The 17,999-nt window shown below is 48.3% G+C and overlaps 2 pseudogenes; both read left to right on the top strand.

The window, feature by feature from the left end:
* Positions 1-1,950: 1,950 nt before the first annotated feature.
* Positions 1,951-2,182, top strand: LOC139264837 (U2 spliceosomal RNA; annotated as a pseudogene).
* Positions 2,183-2,313: 131 nt separating this feature from the next.
* On the top strand, positions 2,314-2,552 carry LOC139264840 (U2 spliceosomal RNA; annotated as a pseudogene).
* The last annotated feature ends 15,447 nt before the right edge of the window (positions 2,553-17,999 follow it).

Raw genomic sequence — 17,999 nt, 5'->3', positions numbered from 1 at the left:
ATCCTGAGGTTGTGAAAGTTGCTATATAAAAGCAAGTCTCTCTTTCTTTTATGTGTAGTGTTTCCACGATCAGTGATTACCTACTATTTGCAGTGCATAAGACACTAGAAATCATGTGTTTGTCCATCATACGCTTCATAAGGTGGAAAATACCATGCATCAGAGTAATATTCACAGGCTAAAATTAACAGTCAGATTTATTAACAGGTTGAATAATGCACAGAAGCAGTAAAGATACCAGAAGCACATTATTATTACCCTAGATAACAGTGCAAGTGAAAATGCTTTCGAAGATGTAGGAAGTGAATGGTCGCACACAACAGTAGTCAAAAATGCCTAGAGTAATTAGGGCAAACTAACCTGTGTAAGGAGTGGTCCCAGGGGTCAGGTTCACCTCTAACATAGAAACATAGAAAATAGGTGCAGGACTAGGCCATTCGGTCCTTCGAGCCTGCACTGCCATTCAATGAGTTCATGGCTGAACATGCAACTTCAGTACCCCATTCCTGCTTTCTCGCCATACCCCTTGATCCCCCTAGTAGTAAGGATTACATCTAACTCCTTTTTGAATATATTTAGTGAATTGGCCTCAACAAATTTCTGTTGTAGAGAAGCACTTTAGGATTTCAAACTTTCCGGTAGATAGTCCCAAATTAAATTTCCTTTCGAATGAGCCCAAACATTGACGGGGGGGGCGGGGGAGGTGGCGGGGGCAGTTCTCGTGAAATTTGCACCCTTCACCTGAAAACATAACAGGACGTTAATGCCCAGATATTACAGTTTCCCTCCCAAGATTTTCTGTAATAGTTCAGCAATTAGGAACCACATTGTAAAGCTCCAGGATGACCTTTGGAAGTCATAATCCCTGCTTTTGTAATGTTTATAAAATCGGAATTGTGCCCACCCATGCTGCCTATGCCAATTTTTCAAGGCCAGCTTCTCCCCACCCCCGATCCCCCTTCCCATTTTAAGAAGCTCCCATGTAAAACATAATTTACACCAGAATCCTTACAACAAAGTCACCAACTCCCTGTTCAGGACGAACCTGTTTCTTTATCGTCTCTCAACAAATCTTCACTTGTTGGCTCCTCACTCGGGCAGCCTCTCATGGCTCAAATTGCACAACCTTATTCAACACCTACAACAATCTACCTGGCGTCTCACTCAGCGGTTCACTGGCCATGCCTTCTGTTGCCTCGGCTCCAAGCTCTGGAATTCGCACCCTAAACCTCTGCGCCTCGCCACCTCTCTTTCCTCCTTTAAGACGCCCCTTTAAACCTACCTCTCTGACTAAGCTTTTGGTCATCTGCCCTAATTTCTCCTTATGTGGCGTGGTGTCAAATTATTTTTGTCTTATCATCATCATCATAGGCAGTCCCTCGAAACGAGGATGACTTGCGTCTGTGGGATCATAAGCCAGCATTTCTGAATGCTTTGCTTCGGCTGCGGTCTGGAAATATCGAAAGGGTTAAAAGTTGGAAGATTCAAGATTGGATCGAAAGAGGCTGCTAGACAATATGGTGCCTTTTAGCCATTGAAATGTTGAGTATGAGTGTAACTTGTTATTATGCGAATAATAATCTATGCATGGAATCAAAGAAACTCCTCTGCTGATCATCTGAGTTGTGTATAGTAATTCATGACATTGTCTGTATTTGAGTGTAACTTGTTACTATTTGATGACATCATCTGTATGTTAAATGATCTGGTTTGTGTATAGTAATTCAGAAAGCAGTTAGCTGTGATTTCAGGACAATTCTACATCGTTGCATGTTAATTGTCTAAATAAAGGTTCAAAGGCTTTTTAGTATAAGAGATGGAACTGTTTTTTGTCACACACACATGGACTGTAGAGACACTGGAATCTCGAAAGGTGTGCCACCTCTTGGAGAGCTGCCTTTACAAGCAGAGAGTCGGCTTGTGAAGTTTTGTGGTTGGATCAAGTGTAGTATCGCTTCTCGGCCTTTTGGCTAAGATCATGCGTAACTGACCTGACCAGCCACCATGACCTCCGGGTGGTTCTCCCTGGATCAGGAAGGTATATGCTTGCTTTTTTGGAAACAGGAGGTGGGTGGGGTGGCTTGACCCATCCACCTCCACGGAGGTGTGTGGGGGACCTGACCCATCCACCTCCATGGCACGAACCTGGTATTGCAGTACTTCCAGGAACGGTGCAGTGGCTCTAGGCCTTTTGGCTAAGAGCATTGGCGCAGAGTGATCCTTGGCGTGTGCAAGGTGACCTCTGGCGTTTGTGATTTGACAAAGAATTGGAACGATTGGCTACGAATTTCAAAAAAAAAAAAAAAGTGTAGTATCGCTTCTCGGCCTTTTGGCTAAGATCATGCGTAACTGACCTGACAGGGGAGTAACCACCATAACCCCAAGGTGGTTCTCCCTGGATCAGGAAGATATATGCTTGCTTTTTTGGAAATAGGAGGTGGGTGGGGTGGCTTGACCCATCCACCTCCACGGAGGTGTGTGGGGGACCTGACCCATCCACCTCCATGGCACGAACCTGGTATTGCAGTACTTCCAGGAATGGTGCAGTGGCTCTAGGCCTTTTGGCTAAGAGCATTGGCGCAGAGTGATCCTTGAATGGGCCCAAGGTGACCTCTGGCGTTTGTGATTTGACAAAGAATTGGAACGATTGGCTACGAATTTCAAAAAAAAAAAGTGTAGTATCTGTTCTTATCAGTTTAATGGCTAAGATCATGCGTAACTGACCTGACAGGGGAGTAACCATGACCCCAACGTGGTTCTCCCTGGATCAGGAAGGTGGTTCTCCTATGCTTTTTGGAAATAGGAGGTGGGAGGGGTGGTTTGACCCGGTCACCTCCACGGAGGTGTGTGGGGGGCCTGACCCATCCACCTCCATGGCACGAACCTGGTATTGCAGGTACTTCCAGGAACGGTGCAGTGGCTCTAGGCCTTTTGGCTAAGAGCATTGCCGCAGAGTGATCCTTGATGTGTGCAAGGTGACCTCTGGCGTTTGTGATTTGACAAAGAATTGGAAAGATTGGCAACGAATTAAAAAATATATATGAATGTCTGAATAAAAGACCCGATCTGGCCTTTGCTACAACTGAGTGTATGCGTGTAATTCGATGTTGAAAGCAACGAAGTGAAAAGAGCAAGACAGCTGTTACAGCAGCTTCCACGCCAAAATGGGATGAGTTCACAGGTGTTTCATTGAAGGACCTAAAATTCCAGGTCCCGAACTACATCCTGAAGGGTGGAAGATGCCTGTGCGTGGATTTTTTTAACGTGTGGTGGCCGTTGCACACCAGCCACCACACGGGCTTGACAGAGCTAGGTCTTGCCAGGACAACTGGAGACCAGCTCTGCTGCAAGGGCCTGGTGTGCACACATATCGCAGTGTGGGCTGGCCCGTGCTGCTCCTGGGCCCTCGCCTCTTCTGGCCCCGAACTCACGTCTCTCTCGGGTCCCGATCTCATCCCTCTACATTCTCTCGCCGCTTCTTCGTCCCGACCTCGCCGCTCCTGCTGCATCTGCCCACGCTCCAATCATTGACCTGGAACTTGATGACGTCCCTCTTTGCTGCTGTCGCCTTCCTGCACCAGCTCGCGCTGTACCTTGCAGTGGTACGCCTCCATGCTGTCCAGGAGCCGTCGCTCCTTTTATGGCTCTGACCTGCCGCTGATGGTCTCTCTCAGGTCGGGGCGATCATGTTGTCCAGGGACCATTAAGGGTACGCTCCTGTGAAGCGCCTTGGGACGTTTTATGATATTAAAGGCGCTATATAAATACAAGTTGTTGTTGATTCACTCAGCTCCCTCACTCACTCCTTCAATACAGATTGCACCATCATCACAATCCGATTAACGTCACAGTTAAGCTCCTTGGTCCAATATTCACGTTGGCGCCCAAGTTGCACAAGTTCCAGCTTCCCTTCCGTTACCGTATCCAAGTGGGATTTATTCACTTGTGATCCTTGATTGTAAAAGTGGACAGAATATTTGAATTTGAGGAGAACCACCGTTGGGCCCAAACTAACATGTGCACTTCGAGCAACACTAGCTAGATAGCAAGCATACAGAAGAACCCTGGCAAGTCTCTCCTCTGTAACATGAGAGAGCCGTGGCAAGTTGTAGAGCTCCTCCTGCATTGTTCACCATTAAAATCAACCAATTTTGTTCCCCTATTTGTGGTAAGCATATATAAAATGAGAGCTTCTTGCTCTCAGAGACTGGTGTGCACATTTTCTTTCCAAATCTTCTTCTAAGTGCACCCCCATTGGAAGGCGTGAGTGAGGATCAGACCATTGATATTGCAGGCTGGCTGTTAACACAGGCTTATAAAAACTGAACAGGAACATTTTTATATTGCTGCCTTCAAACAATGGCAATACATTGTGAGTGAAGGTTTTGTGCTTGAGTGCATGCTGCGAGTGAGCGAGTGAGTGAGAGAGCAAGAGGGCAAATAACATAAAGGGCTCTTTTTGTGGGTGTATCTGCTCCTTCTTGTTATTAGATTGCACATCCTAAAAGCATTGTGAGTATCAAGTGCACATGTAGGAGTGCTCAAAGACCCATCCTGACTCTCAACATGTCCAGCTCGGTATCCTAGAATGAATTATTGGGCAAATAGCTTTTAGGGTACCCACGTGCCGATGTATGAGCTATAAGCTGCAGCTTGAACGTGTGCCCTGCTGGAGTAGGGCCATGCGTGATCAGCAGTGAAAGAGCTGTGAGCGCGACTGAGGGATTTGCACGGGTTAACAGAAAAAGTGTAGCCGGTTGAGAGGCAGCACTTTGCAGCATATATACTCAGGGCAGCAACTTGGTGCGAGTAACCTGACCTTGGCAGCTTTGTTAATGCACACTATCCTTTTCCACCTCAGGTCAAGGTACTGTGGGTATTATACGCCTGACCCTGACCGCTGCCTCCTGCAGTACTGCTGCCCGAGAGGGCGACCTTTTTACATCCAGCCTGTGCAACATCATCTCCACCTCACCATCCATCAAAAGTGGGGGGGTTGTTTCCTGGGCCACACTTCTCACTTCTCAATAGGCTGTATTCCTTTCATGCACATTTTCAATATCTCCACATTTGTACTCTCCAATTTTATTTTGCCCTCCAGTGTCCAACGCTTACTTTCAGCGGTCAGTCAGGGGAATGTCACGGGCAGACTGCTCGTAGTGCCAGTCCGGCTGACCGCCCAGGAGTTAAGATTGCCCCCCCCCCCCCCCCCCCACCACGTCGTGTCTCAGCTGCGGACACCTCGCATGGAGAGATTACATTCACGGTCAAATCAGTCCATGGGACTAGAACCTCCACTTTTTTTGCATGCCTATCGCCCACTTAACGTCCATTTTACCGCTGAAATGATGTGTAACGCCCAGCGTTACTTTCCGCATGGAATTAACGCCGAGATTCAATAATACCGTCCGCCCATTTTGTTTTGTCATAAAGAGCACATATGGCAAAACTAATGCCCAGGAGATCACCCACCATCACTTTCACCATTTCGCACACATATTGCCCACAATATCGCTCGCTCAAATAACTGTCCAGACAAAGTGGAACTGTTCTGAACTAAAGCCAGCGGTGTGCGTGGCATTTTTAAAATCGCAGGTCGCTTCATTCAAAAGGCTGCCTCAACTTCGGGGGAGTTTGCATTGACTCTGGAGTTCTTCTCAGGTGACATGAATATCTCAACAGACATATTTTCAGACTCTGGACTATTGGGGCTTTACTCCAGGTATATCTTAGTGAGGAAATCATTGCTTCTGATCAATCGCTATTATACTTTCAATGCAATAGGGCCATCAAAAATTAACTGTGCTTAAGCAGCGCTTTAGATGTCTTGACCACTCAGGAGAGGAGCTACAATACAATCCTGAGTAAGTAGGTAAATTCATGATGGTGTGCTCGATGCTGCACAACCTGGCTATCAGGAGGGGCCAAGAATTGCCAGAAGGCACTGATGCTCCACCTCAGGAGACAGAGAAAGAGGACGACGAGGGGCTGGATGCTGAGCTAGGGCCAGACAATCAGGCTGTCTATGCAACCATGCCCACGACCCCCTCCAGACCGCAGGAAAGGGCCCGTGGTGGCTACATAGCTAAAAGACTCTTACGTGAGGAGCTGATATCTGAACGATTTGCCTGAAAGAGCGTTGACATGAGTGACAACGCTGACGCACTGTTGTGTGTGTGCAGCTCAGACATCAATGGTGCCCATCACCTTGGTGCCAGTTAAAGTTTACGTTGATTGATGTTAAGTTTTATTTAACCCTTTCATGTTAAGGAATCACCAATGTGTAATGGTCCAACTATCTGAGACAATGTGCAACAAGGTTATGTTCAATAACAAAAATGTTATGGCAACATTGGTCTGAAATCATGTATCACAGGCAATAACACCCAACCCCCGCCCACATCCCAATTTTTCCACCACTGACATCAATCAAATGTTCAACATGTCCAGCAACACAGAATACAAAGGCAAAGCAGGAGCGTGGTACCCAGCCCCCATACATTACAACAAATTGCATACATCCAGATGGTGATATAACACCGCCATCACCTGTGGACGTGCACCTCACTTTCCTTCCTCCCTCTCCTTCTTCTCCCCACCTCTACCCCTTCCCCTCCTCATTCCACGGCACCTGGCCAACGAGCTCTTCAGGTGGTGCCTCATTTCAGGGAATGAAGGCAGATGTGGTCATTGTACGGGTATGGGAGCAGGGGGTGCCAATGGGGAAAAATTCTCCGATGCAGAAGCAGGATCTTGGTCCTTGCTCTCATCTGTCGTTCGCAGTGGTGGTGCGGAACCTTGGGGTGGAGTGCCGCGCTCAGGGACCACTGGGAGGCCTGTGGCAGCAGCGTTCCTGGCTATCGCATCCAGGGCCTCTGCCATGCGCTGAATGTACTCAGTCATGGCGGCCAGCTGTCGGGATATGCTCCCCAATGCTTCAATGAGTTGGTCACCAATGTCTACAGTCCTCCTGGACAACTGTACCATCTCTCCGCTGTCAGGTGGCACTCGTGGAACAGACCTGCCACATCCATGAGGCCTCCACAGGGTCGGTGGCATCCTGGGGACAAATGGGGTGCCCTGTGGCGAGGTGCTTGGGGCCCATACCTCCAGAGTGGAGGCGGGAATGACCAGCGGATCACTAGATGGCCTTGGGGTGGAATTTCTTCTGGAGCGTGGCGATGCAGGTTCCTCGAAATCTGTGCTCTCATCTGTGGAGACAGATCCAACGGATTGACGGGCGAGAATCGGGGCTCCTCAGCACCAGATGTTGGATCGTCCAGAGAGTCGGGCCCCACACCCCACCTCCTGGCCTCTGTGGTCTTGCCTTGGGACGCGCTGCTGGCTGAGCTGTAAAATACAAATGAGGTTATTAGAGGAGAAAGGGTTGCTAGGGTCACAAGGTGAGTCCAGCGCTACACACAGCATATGCACAACAAAAGCACAACCGCTCTCAAAATCATCGCAGGCATCACATTTCATGACCATCAACACATTTGCATTCCAATGATTTTCATTAGGCTATCATTATTTCTATGACAATTTTAGAAATCATCTATCATATATGAATGGGAGTGGCATCTATTGACTTCACATCACACAATGATGTAAGCTTTACTCACATGGCATCACTTCAGGGTCTGCAGATGCATCCGTGGCTGTCCGTGGGTGCTTCCCCATGAGTGTGAGCACCCTCTCCTCCATCTCAGTGATGTCACTGGGGACTGGTGGCTCCCCACCCGTTCGCCTCTGTATGGATCTCATCGTCGATAGCTTCTTCTGTAAAAGCTGACAGGGCAACATGGCATGAGATCTGTCATGTATTCAACCAGCATTGTAACCCATGTATAATCTGACCTAAGTTGTACACTGTGAGAACAATGACCACTAGGTGGTGAACTTGTGGGAGACACTCCTAACCTGGACCTTCAGATATAAAAGGGGAAGCTCCACCCACTTCCATCACTTGAGTGCTATGGAATAAAGGATAGGTCACACACTGACCTTCCCTCAAGCACGGGCCTCGTGTGCATTTATTCTGTATAGTAAGGACGTATCAATGGCGACGAGAAACTGGGATTTAAACCACGCGAGCATGGCCACGAGCAGAACAGATGAGAGATAGTGTTAAGGAATGGTTGGGACAGAGACTCAACATTGTTAAAGCAGCACACAGTTCTCCAGGCAGACAAGGGCAGTCAGGCATGCCCCCACATGTAGTTGAACCCAGAGGGGGAGTTCAACAGAGACAATGGCAAGCTGAACGGCGATTCACACCATTGCAAGGGACAATGCAGCCAGTAATGGTGCCATCAACACCTGTTAATGGCGCACTCAAAGACAATAACAGGGGCTGTCAGGGACGATCGACTGGCAAGGGACCTTTTGTTTCAAACAGCAGCTCATGTTGGAGGCATGGAGGCACACACTCAGCTGGAGTTTGCAGAGATGAGCAAAATACCTGCAGAAATTGAAGAAATGAACGCTGGGGGAAATCGCTGGAAGCTGAAGTTCAGCGAGTTCATGTGGAGCACGTATACAGTTCATACACCAGGACGCCACCGATAATGATGAAAATGCTCCTCAATGGCATCCCAGTATCAATGGAGCTAGACACGGGGGCCAGCCAGTCCCTGATGGGTATCAAACAGTTCAAAAAGTTGTGGGCGTCCAAGGCCAGGAGGCCAAAATTATCGCCGATTGACGCACAGCTACGGACTTACACAAAGCAGATCATTCCGGTGCTCGGCAGCGCCACAGTAGTCGTGACCCCAAAGATTTGGAGAATAGGTTGCCACTCTGGGTTGTCCCGGGGGACAGTGCAGCACTACTGGGGAGGAGTTGGCTTGCTGTCATGAACTAGAAATGGGGCGATGTCAATGCAATTTCCTCTGTGGAGCGAGTATCATGCTCATAGATCCTGGACAAATTTGACTCATTATTTCAACCCGGCATTGACACTTTCATGGGGGCCAAGGTAGTGATTCACATAAACCCGGACACCAGGCCAGTACACCACAAGGCCAGAGCGGTGCCGTAAGTGATGCGGGAAAAGATAGAAGGCGAATTGGACCGCCTGCTGAGGGAAGGTATCATCTCGCCAGTCGAATTCAGTGACTGGGTGAGCCTGATTGTGCCGGTGCTCAAGGCGGATGGGTCGGTCAGGATATGTGGCGATTACAAGGCCACCATCAATCGGGTGTCACTCCAAGACCAATACCCACTACCGAGAGCGGAGGACCTCTTTGCAACGCTATCCGGTGGCAAAATTTTTCAAAATTGGACCTGACCTCAGCTTACATGACCCAGGAGCTGGCGAGTGAGTCGAAGAAGCTGACCACCATCATGACACACAAGGGGTTGGTTGAGTACAACAGATGTCCATTCGAGATTCGCTCAGCCGCCGTGATCTTCCAACAAAATATGGAAAGCCTCCTCAAGTCGATTCCAGGGACGGTGGTTTTTCAGGACGACATCCTCATCACAGGTTACAATACTGAAGAACACCTCCACAACCTGGAGGAGGTGCTACGCAGACTGGACCGGGTAGGGCTGCGACTGAAAAAGGCGAAGTGCGTCTTCCTAGCTCCAGAGGTAGAATTTCTGGGAATGAGGGGAGCAGCAGATGGGATCAGCCCTACTGCGTCCAAGACGGAAGTGATCCAGAGAGCACCCAGACCCCGTAACACGACGGAGCTGCATTAATTCCTGGGGCTCCTGAACTATTTTGGTAACTTTCTTCCCAAAGTGAGCACGCTGCTATGTGCTCCTACGCAAAGGTCACGAATGGGTCTGGGGGGACAGCCAGGAAAGGGCTTTTAATAGAGTACGCAAATTGTTATGTTCCAACAATCTGTTAACGCTATATGACCCATGTAAGAAACTTGTTTTAACGTGTGATGTGTCGTCCTATGGTGTCGGGTGTGTATTGCAGCATGTCAATGCCAAGAGTCAGTTACAGCCGGTAGCTTATGCCTCCAGAAGTATGTCCCAGGCAGAAAGGAGCTATGGGATGATAGAAAAGAAGGCGCACGCATGTGTATATGTGGTAAAGAAAATGCACCAGTATCTGTTTGGCAGGAAATTTGAGCTGGAGACAGATCACAAACCCCGAACGTCCCTTTTGGCCGACAACAAGGCCATAAATGCAAACGCATCGGCCCGCATACAGAGGTGGGCATTCATGTTAGCTGCCTATGACTACACTATTCGGCACAGACCGGGCACCGAAAACTGCGCCGATGCACTCAGCAGACTCCCACTAGCCACCACTGAGGGGGCTACCGAGCATGCTGCTGAGATGGTCATGGCTGTTGAAGCTTTCGGAAGCGAAGGCTCACCCATGACAGCCCGTCAGATTAAAGTCTGGACAAATAGAGACCCGCTATTGTCTCTAGTCAAGAAATGTGTCCTGAATGGGGACTGGGCAGCCATGTACAGGGCATGCCCTGAGGAATTTAAATCATTTCACAAGCGCAGGGATGAACTCTCGATTCAGGCTGATTGCCTACTGTGGGGAAACCGTGTAGTCATGCCCCAGATGGGCAGAGAGGTGTTCATCAAAGAACTCCACAAGGAGCACCCGGGCATCGTCATGATGAAGGCAATTGCCAGGTCACACGTTTGATGGCCAGGGATGGACACAGATCTGGAACTTTGTGTTCGCAGGTGCAACACATGTGCCCAGCTGGGCAATGCGCCCAGGGAAGCCCCCCTTAGCCCCTGGCCATGGCCCGCCAAGCCTTGGTCATGCATCCATGTGGACTACGCAGATCCTTTCATGGGAAAAATGTTTTTGGTTGTAGTAGACGCCTACTCCAAATGGATCGAGTGTGACATTTTAAATTCAAGCACATCCTCTGCCACGGTAGAAAGTCTACAGGCAATGTTCGCCGCCCACGGTCTTCCGGACATCTTGGTCAGTGACAATGGAATTAACCATGTCAGAACGGTACCGTTCAAGCCGGCCTCAAACGGCCAGGCAGAACGAGCAGTGCAGATAATCAAACAGGGGATGCTCAGAATCCAAGGGGGTTCCCCACAATGCCGCTTATCACGCCTCCTGTTGGCCTACAGATCCCGACCATACTCGCTCACAGGGGTTCCACCTGCAGAGCTGCTAATGAAAAGGACGCTCAAAACCCGGTTATCCCTTATACACCCCACCATGAAAGAAATTGTCGAGAGCAGGCGCCAGTCACAATATGACTACCATGACAGGAATGCGAGGGCGCAATGTATTGATGTAAATGACCCTGTTTTTGTCCTCAACTATGCTGCAGGGCCCAAATGGCTCGCAGGCACTGTGGTTGCCAAAGAGGGAAATAGGATTCTGGTAGTTAAACTTACCAATGGACAAATCTGCCGCAAACATGTGGATCAAACAAAAAGGAGGTTCAGCAACCCCATAGAAGAAGCAGAGGAAGAACACAATATAGAGTTCACTCCTCCACAGGTGACCGAACACAGGAACCAAAAGGAGGAGAGCCCAGTCACTGTAGGCAGTCCGGACAGGCCTGAGGCACCGCAAACAACAGACACTCAGGCCAGCGCCCAACAACCGGAGCCCCAACTCAGGCGCTCTACAAGAGAGCGTAAACCACCAGAGAGACTCAACCTGTGATCCCAATAAGACTTTGGGGGGGGAGGTGATGTCATGTATTCAACCAGCATTGTAACCCATGTATAATCTGACCTAAGTTGTACACTGTGAGAACAATGACCACTAGGTGGTGAACTTGTGGGAGACACTCCTAACCTGGACATTCAGATATAAAAGGGGAAGCTCCACCCACTTCCATTACTTGAGTGCTATGGAATAAAGGACAGGTCACACACTGACCTTCTCTCAAGCATGGGCCTCATGTGAATTTATACTGTATAGTAAGGACGTATCAAGATCACTGCGTGGTATCATTGCTAGGTACTGTCACAGAGACTGATACAACACATAACCGACAGATGTAATCATGATTATTATGAAAATGATCATTCTTTACCTGAAGCCGTGCACCTTGACCGCAGGCTTTGAGTGAAACATTCCCGGGAAAATGAAAGACCTCACATTTGACGATAGCCACTCATGACTGTTACAAATCAAATTATATAAATACATAAGTACATGTAAATCAATGTAATAATCTTGAGGATCCCACAAGGTCATTCCATCATTTGCGGCATTGGTCGCCCTCACTCACTTCGTTGGTCGCTGACAAGACCACCTCTGCTATCTCGGTCCATAGCCTCTGGTCTGCCTTTGGGGTGGGCTTCCCATGCCCTGCCTTGCCAAATCACCCCAGCGTAACTCGACCTCCTGCAGGAGGGAGGCATTTGCCTTGTCCGAGAACCCCCTGGCTCTTTTGCGCCCTCCAATGTGCTCCTCTCCTACCTCACTGCTCTCTCCAGCGTCAGTCTCCACAGTATGCTGTGATGCCTCCTCCTCTCTCTGCATTATAGGACAAATTCGGGCAAATATCTAGCTGGTAACAGCTAATTTTTGTTTGCCTATTTTCTGTGAAGCTCTAAAGTCTCCCTCCTTCCTCCTAAAGCAGCCACACCACACCCAGACAAGCCTTCAGTCCCTCTGAGTTCCGTCTCTCTCTGTCTCCTCTTCTGCGCATGTCATGATGCCCTTGACCTCCTGAATCGCGGAAATCGAGCGTTGCCATGTCATTGCTAAGGACGGCCACACCTTACAGCAGAAGGTCAAAAAAATTTAATGCTACCGCCCATTTCATATCGCTCTTGGTGACGCCCATTTTCAAAAATGGAGACTGGTGCTTTGAGAATGGGCGAGAAGCCGGCGATCTGAAAATCCTTTTTTTAACGCCCACGCCAGAAATAACGCCCATTTTTGGACGATAAGCTCAAAAGTGGAGGTTCTAGCCCATGATGTTTGATCAACTGACCAAGACACCGACACAGTGTCACATGGTACTCCTGTGCCAGGCTACGAGTCCCATCGCCGAGAGCAAGCAGAAACTAAGCATCGACAGCGGAAGGAGCATGCGTCAACCCAGGCTCCCTGACCAACCTTTGCTTCAACCACCGTCTGCCCCACCTGCGACAGAGACTGTAGGTCCTGCATTGGACTCTTCAGTCACCTGAGAACTCACTTTTAGAGTGGAAGCAAGTTTTCCTCGACTCCGAGGGACCGCCCATGATGATGATGGTGATGATGATGATGATGCCAGGCTACATGCATATGTGGGCTGTAAGAGGCTGTTGAAGACCACGTGGATGCAGGGGATTGGTGTCACATTAGTTGATGGTAGAGAGAAAGTCACAAGCAAATGCGGTTGGGTGTAATGTATTTGCTTCATGGGTTTTTTGCTTAAGAATTCATAGCAACACATTGCTATTAAGAATGAGTTCGTTTATTAGCAAAAGGTTTAACAATCACACTACACATTACCAGTTCATCCACCAGACTCACAACCACCTGTCTCATCGTGGATCCCCGGAACCCAAGTGGCTGGGGTTTTATTGAGTCTTGTGAACATCACGTGACTGGCTGAACCACTCACAACTCAACAGCTCTACGAACCTGTGAGCATTACAGGTGGATGCTATCATTCTGCACGACAGGGAAGTTTCATCTGATATCACAGGTGGGCGAATGTCAGAGCTGTAAGAAGAGAGAACAAGATCTTGCTTGAGGCAGGATATTGCTCTCTGCTTAGGAAAATAGGAGACCTCGTGAAGCTGAATATGCTCTGGACGGGTAGAACAGAGGCGTATAAAAGGCAGTTGACAACATATGAAAACTTAGTGAGGAAAGGAGCAACATTAAAAAAACTTTGTTGAGACTTCAAAGACATTTTCTTTCTCCTTTGTACTTGCATTGTCTTCTTGCAGAAAACAAATCTGCTCAGAGGTGTTATACTCAGCGTAGCATTAACTTACAGAAACTATATATGGTTTTTTTCGCACTTCTATTCCCGAATCCACATGCACTGACATCAGATGCCTAATGAGCAGTGAAGGCTCTTTCCCCTGAAGTGATTTCTGCAGCACATTCAGCACAGGATGATGAGAACAGCGCACAATGGGGGAGGAATCCAATTAATGTCATATTCAGGCAGGCCTGTCAATACGTGAGCAGCCCGACCCCCTGAATCAAGCCGCTTATGATACAACAACAAAATACAGCGGATGCTGGAATCTGAAATAAAAACAGAAAATGCTGGAAATCTCAGCAGGTCAAGAAGAATCTCTGGCGAGAAACACAGTTAACACTTCTGACCCTTTCGTCAGAACTGGAAAAGTTTGAGATGTAACAGATTCTCCTGCGCTCGCCCTGAACTAGAAAATGTAATTCACTTTGCATCCAATTTCCACCCTGCCCTCATCTTCACATGGTCCATCTCCGACTCTCCCCTTCCTCGACTTCTCTGTCTCCATTTCTGGGGATAGGCTATTGACAAACATTCACTATAAGCCCACTGACTCCCACAGCTACCTGACTACACTTCCTCCTGCCCCACATCCCGTAAGGACTCCATTCCAATCTCCCAGTTTCTCCGTCTCCGTCACATCTGTTCTGATCACGCCACCTTCCATACTAGTGCCTCTGATATGTCTTCCTTTTGCCTCAAACGAGGATTCCCCTCCACCATGCTTAACATGGCCCTCGACTGTGTCCATTCTATTTCATGCACATCTGCTCTCACCCCTTCCCCTCCCTCCTAGAACCATGATACATAATACAGTCAGGCAGTCAGCATGGTTTTATGAAAGTGAAATCACGTTTGACAAATTTGACGGAGTTCTTTGAGGATGTAATAAGAAAGGTGGATAAGGGGAAACCAGTGGATGTGGTGTATTTGGATTTCCAGAAAGCATTCGATAAGTTGTCACATAAAGCTTACTGCACAAGATAAGAGCTCAGGGGTTGGGGGTAAAATATTAGCATGAATAGAGGATTGGTTAACTCACAGAAAACAGAGAGTTGGGATAAATGGGTCATTTTAAGGTTGGCAAATGGTAACTAGTGGGGTGCCACAGGGATCAGTGCTGGGGCCTCAACTATTTACAATCTATGGTAATGACTTGGATGAAGGGACCGAGTGTAATGTAGCCAAGTTTGCTGATGATACAAAGATGGGTGGGAAAGCAAGTTGTGAGGAGGACACAAAAAATCTGCAAATGGATATAGACAGGCTAAGTGAGAGGGCAAAAAATTGGCAGATGGTGTATATTGTGGGAAAGTGTCAGATTATCCACTTTGGCAGGAAAAATAAAAAAGCAAATTATTATTCAAATGGAAAAAAATTGCAAAGTGCTGCAGTACAGAGGGACCTGGGGGTCCTTGTGCATGAAACACAAACAGTTAGTATGCGGGTACAGCAAGTAATCAGGAAGGCAAATAGAATGTTGGCCTTTATTGCAAGGGGGATGGACTATAAAAGCAGAGAAGTCCTGCTACAACTGTATAGGGTATTGGTGAGGGCACACCTGGAATACTGCGTGAAGTTTTGGTCTCCTTATTTAAGGAGGGATATACTTGCATTGGAGACAGTTCAGAGAAGGCTCAGTCGGTTGATTCTTGAGATAAAGGGGTTGACTTATGAAGAAAGGTTGAGTAGGTTGTGCCTATACTCATTGGAGTTTAGAAGAATGAGAGGTGATCTTATTGAAACATATAAGATACTGAGGAAGTGGATCTGAGCCCAAGATCAGATCAGCCATGATCTTATTGAATGGCAGAGCAGGCTCGAGGGGCCAAATGGCCTACTCCTGCTCCTATTTCTTATGTTATGTTCTTATGATAGGGTTCCCCTTGTCCTCACCTTTCACCCCACCAGCCTTCACGTTCAAAGAATCATCCTCCGCCATTTCCGCCACCTCCATTGTGATCCCACCACCAATCACATCTTCCCCTTCCCTCCCCTCTCAGCATTCTGAAGGGACTGCTCCCTCCGTGACACCCTGGTCCATTCCGCAGTCACCCCCAGCACCCCCTTCCCTTCCAACGGCACCCTCCCATGCCAGCGCAGGAGATGCAACACCTGTCTTTTTACCTCCTCCCTTCCCACTGTCCAGGGCCCCAAACACTCCTTCCAGGTGAAACAGCGATTTGCTTGCATTTCTTTCAATTTAGTATACTGTATCCGCTGCTCACGATATGGTCTCCTCTAAATTGGGGAGACAAAACGCAGATTGGGTGACTGCTTTGCGGAAAACCTCCATTCAGTCCGCAAGGGTGACCCTGAGCTTCCGGCCACCTGTCACTTTAATTTCCCGTTCCACTCCCACTCTGATCTCTCTGTCCTCGGACTCCTCCACTGTTTCAATGAAACTTAATGCAAGCTAGAGGAACAGCACCTCATCTTTCGTTTAGGCACTTTACAGCCTTCTGGATTTAACATTGCGTTCAACCATTTCAGACCATAACCACTGGCCATATGTTTTCCCCTTTGTTTTACAAACCTCCACCCCACCGCCCCCCCCCCGCCCTCCACCTTTTTTTAAAAATCTTTCCCATGGCAGCTGGTGATGGTTCTGTCATGCACACCCAGTCTACACTCAACTTTTGTTTCTTAACTTGTTCCACTACCATCTCATTTTTGCCCAAATCCCTTTTGTCTCTAATCTCTCCTGCCTTCCACCCTATCACAGACCTTCCCTTTTGTTTTTTTCTTCCCCTGCCCCCTTTCACTGCCCCCCGCACTTCCTGAAGAATCTGTTACATCTCAACCTTTTCCAGTTCTGATGAAAGTGTCACAGACCCGGAACGTTCACTCTGTTCCTCTCTCCACAGATGCTGCCTGATCCGCTGAGTATCTTCAGCATTTTCTGATGTTATTGCTTTATGATACGGCTGCTGTAGGTCCCGAATGCTAAATTCAGGTACGCGTAGATGGACCTTGCATGCGCAATGTTGCACTGGGTCTTGTGCGGCCCAACCTGCGCATTTCAAAGGGCCTATCGGAGGCCAGCTCAAAAAAAAAGGGTCACTAGACTTGTTTTAAAGTTGTATTTCTGTTGAGACAGAAGGAGCGGGAGTGCCCGCATCTCATCACTTCCATTCAAATGAGGCCCGATGCCAAATTTGGTTCGGGCATCAGACCAGCGCGCAGAGCAAACGCTCTACCAACTTGCGGGCCACGTTTCCTCCCCCAGTATTCCAAACTTGGCCTCAGCAGTGATATTCAAGAGAAATATAGGTGTGTGGCAGAATTATTTGAAAAGAAGCCTTTAAGAACCTAGTGATACGTACAAGTTATAATTATTTGCTGCAACTTATGGCCAACTGCCCTCAAAGTGCATCCTTCGATCTGATTGGTGTCGACCAAAGCTTCCCATAGACTTTAAAGATATGATTGCACCAGAGAGGGTACAGAGGAGATTTATGAGGATGTTGCCTGGACTGGGGAATTTTAGCTATGAGGAAAGATTAGATAGGCTGAAGTTGTTTTCTTTGGATCAGAGGAGGCTGAGGGGAGACCTAATTGAGGTGTATAAAATTATGAGGGGCCTAGATCATCATCATAGGCAGTCCCTCGGAATCGAGGAAGACTTGCTTCCACTCTTAGAATGAATCCTTAGGTGGCTGAACAATACAATACGAGAGCTATGGTCCTTGTCACAGGTGGGACAGATAGTCATTGAGGGTAAAGGAGGGTGTGGCAGATTTGCCGCATGCTCTTTCCGCTGCCTGCGCTTGATTTCTGCATGCTCTCGGTGATGAGACTCGAGGTACTCAGCGCCCTCCTGGATGCACTTCCTTCACTTAGGGCGGTCCATGGCCAGGGACTCCCAGGTGTCGATGGGGAAGTTGCACTTTATCAGGGAGGCTTTGAGGGTGTCCTTGTAATGTTTCCTCTGCCCACCTTTGGCTCGTTTGCTGTGAAGGAGTTTCGAGTAGAGCGTTTGCTTTGGGAGTCTCGTGTATGGCATATGGACAATGTGGCCTGCCCAGCGGAGCTGATCAAGTGTGGTCAGTGCTTCAATGCTGGGAATGTTGGCCTGGTCAAGGACGCTAATGTTGGTGCGTC

The sequence above is a fragment of the Pristiophorus japonicus genome, chromosome 5 (genome assembly GCF_044704955.1).
Source record: "Pristiophorus japonicus isolate sPriJap1 chromosome 5, sPriJap1.hap1, whole genome shotgun sequence".
NCBI lineage: Eukaryota > Metazoa > Chordata > Chondrichthyes > Pristiophoridae > Pristiophorus > Pristiophorus japonicus.
Note: the sequence above shows the minus strand (reverse complement) of the source record. Positions and strands in the feature narration are given on the sequence as shown.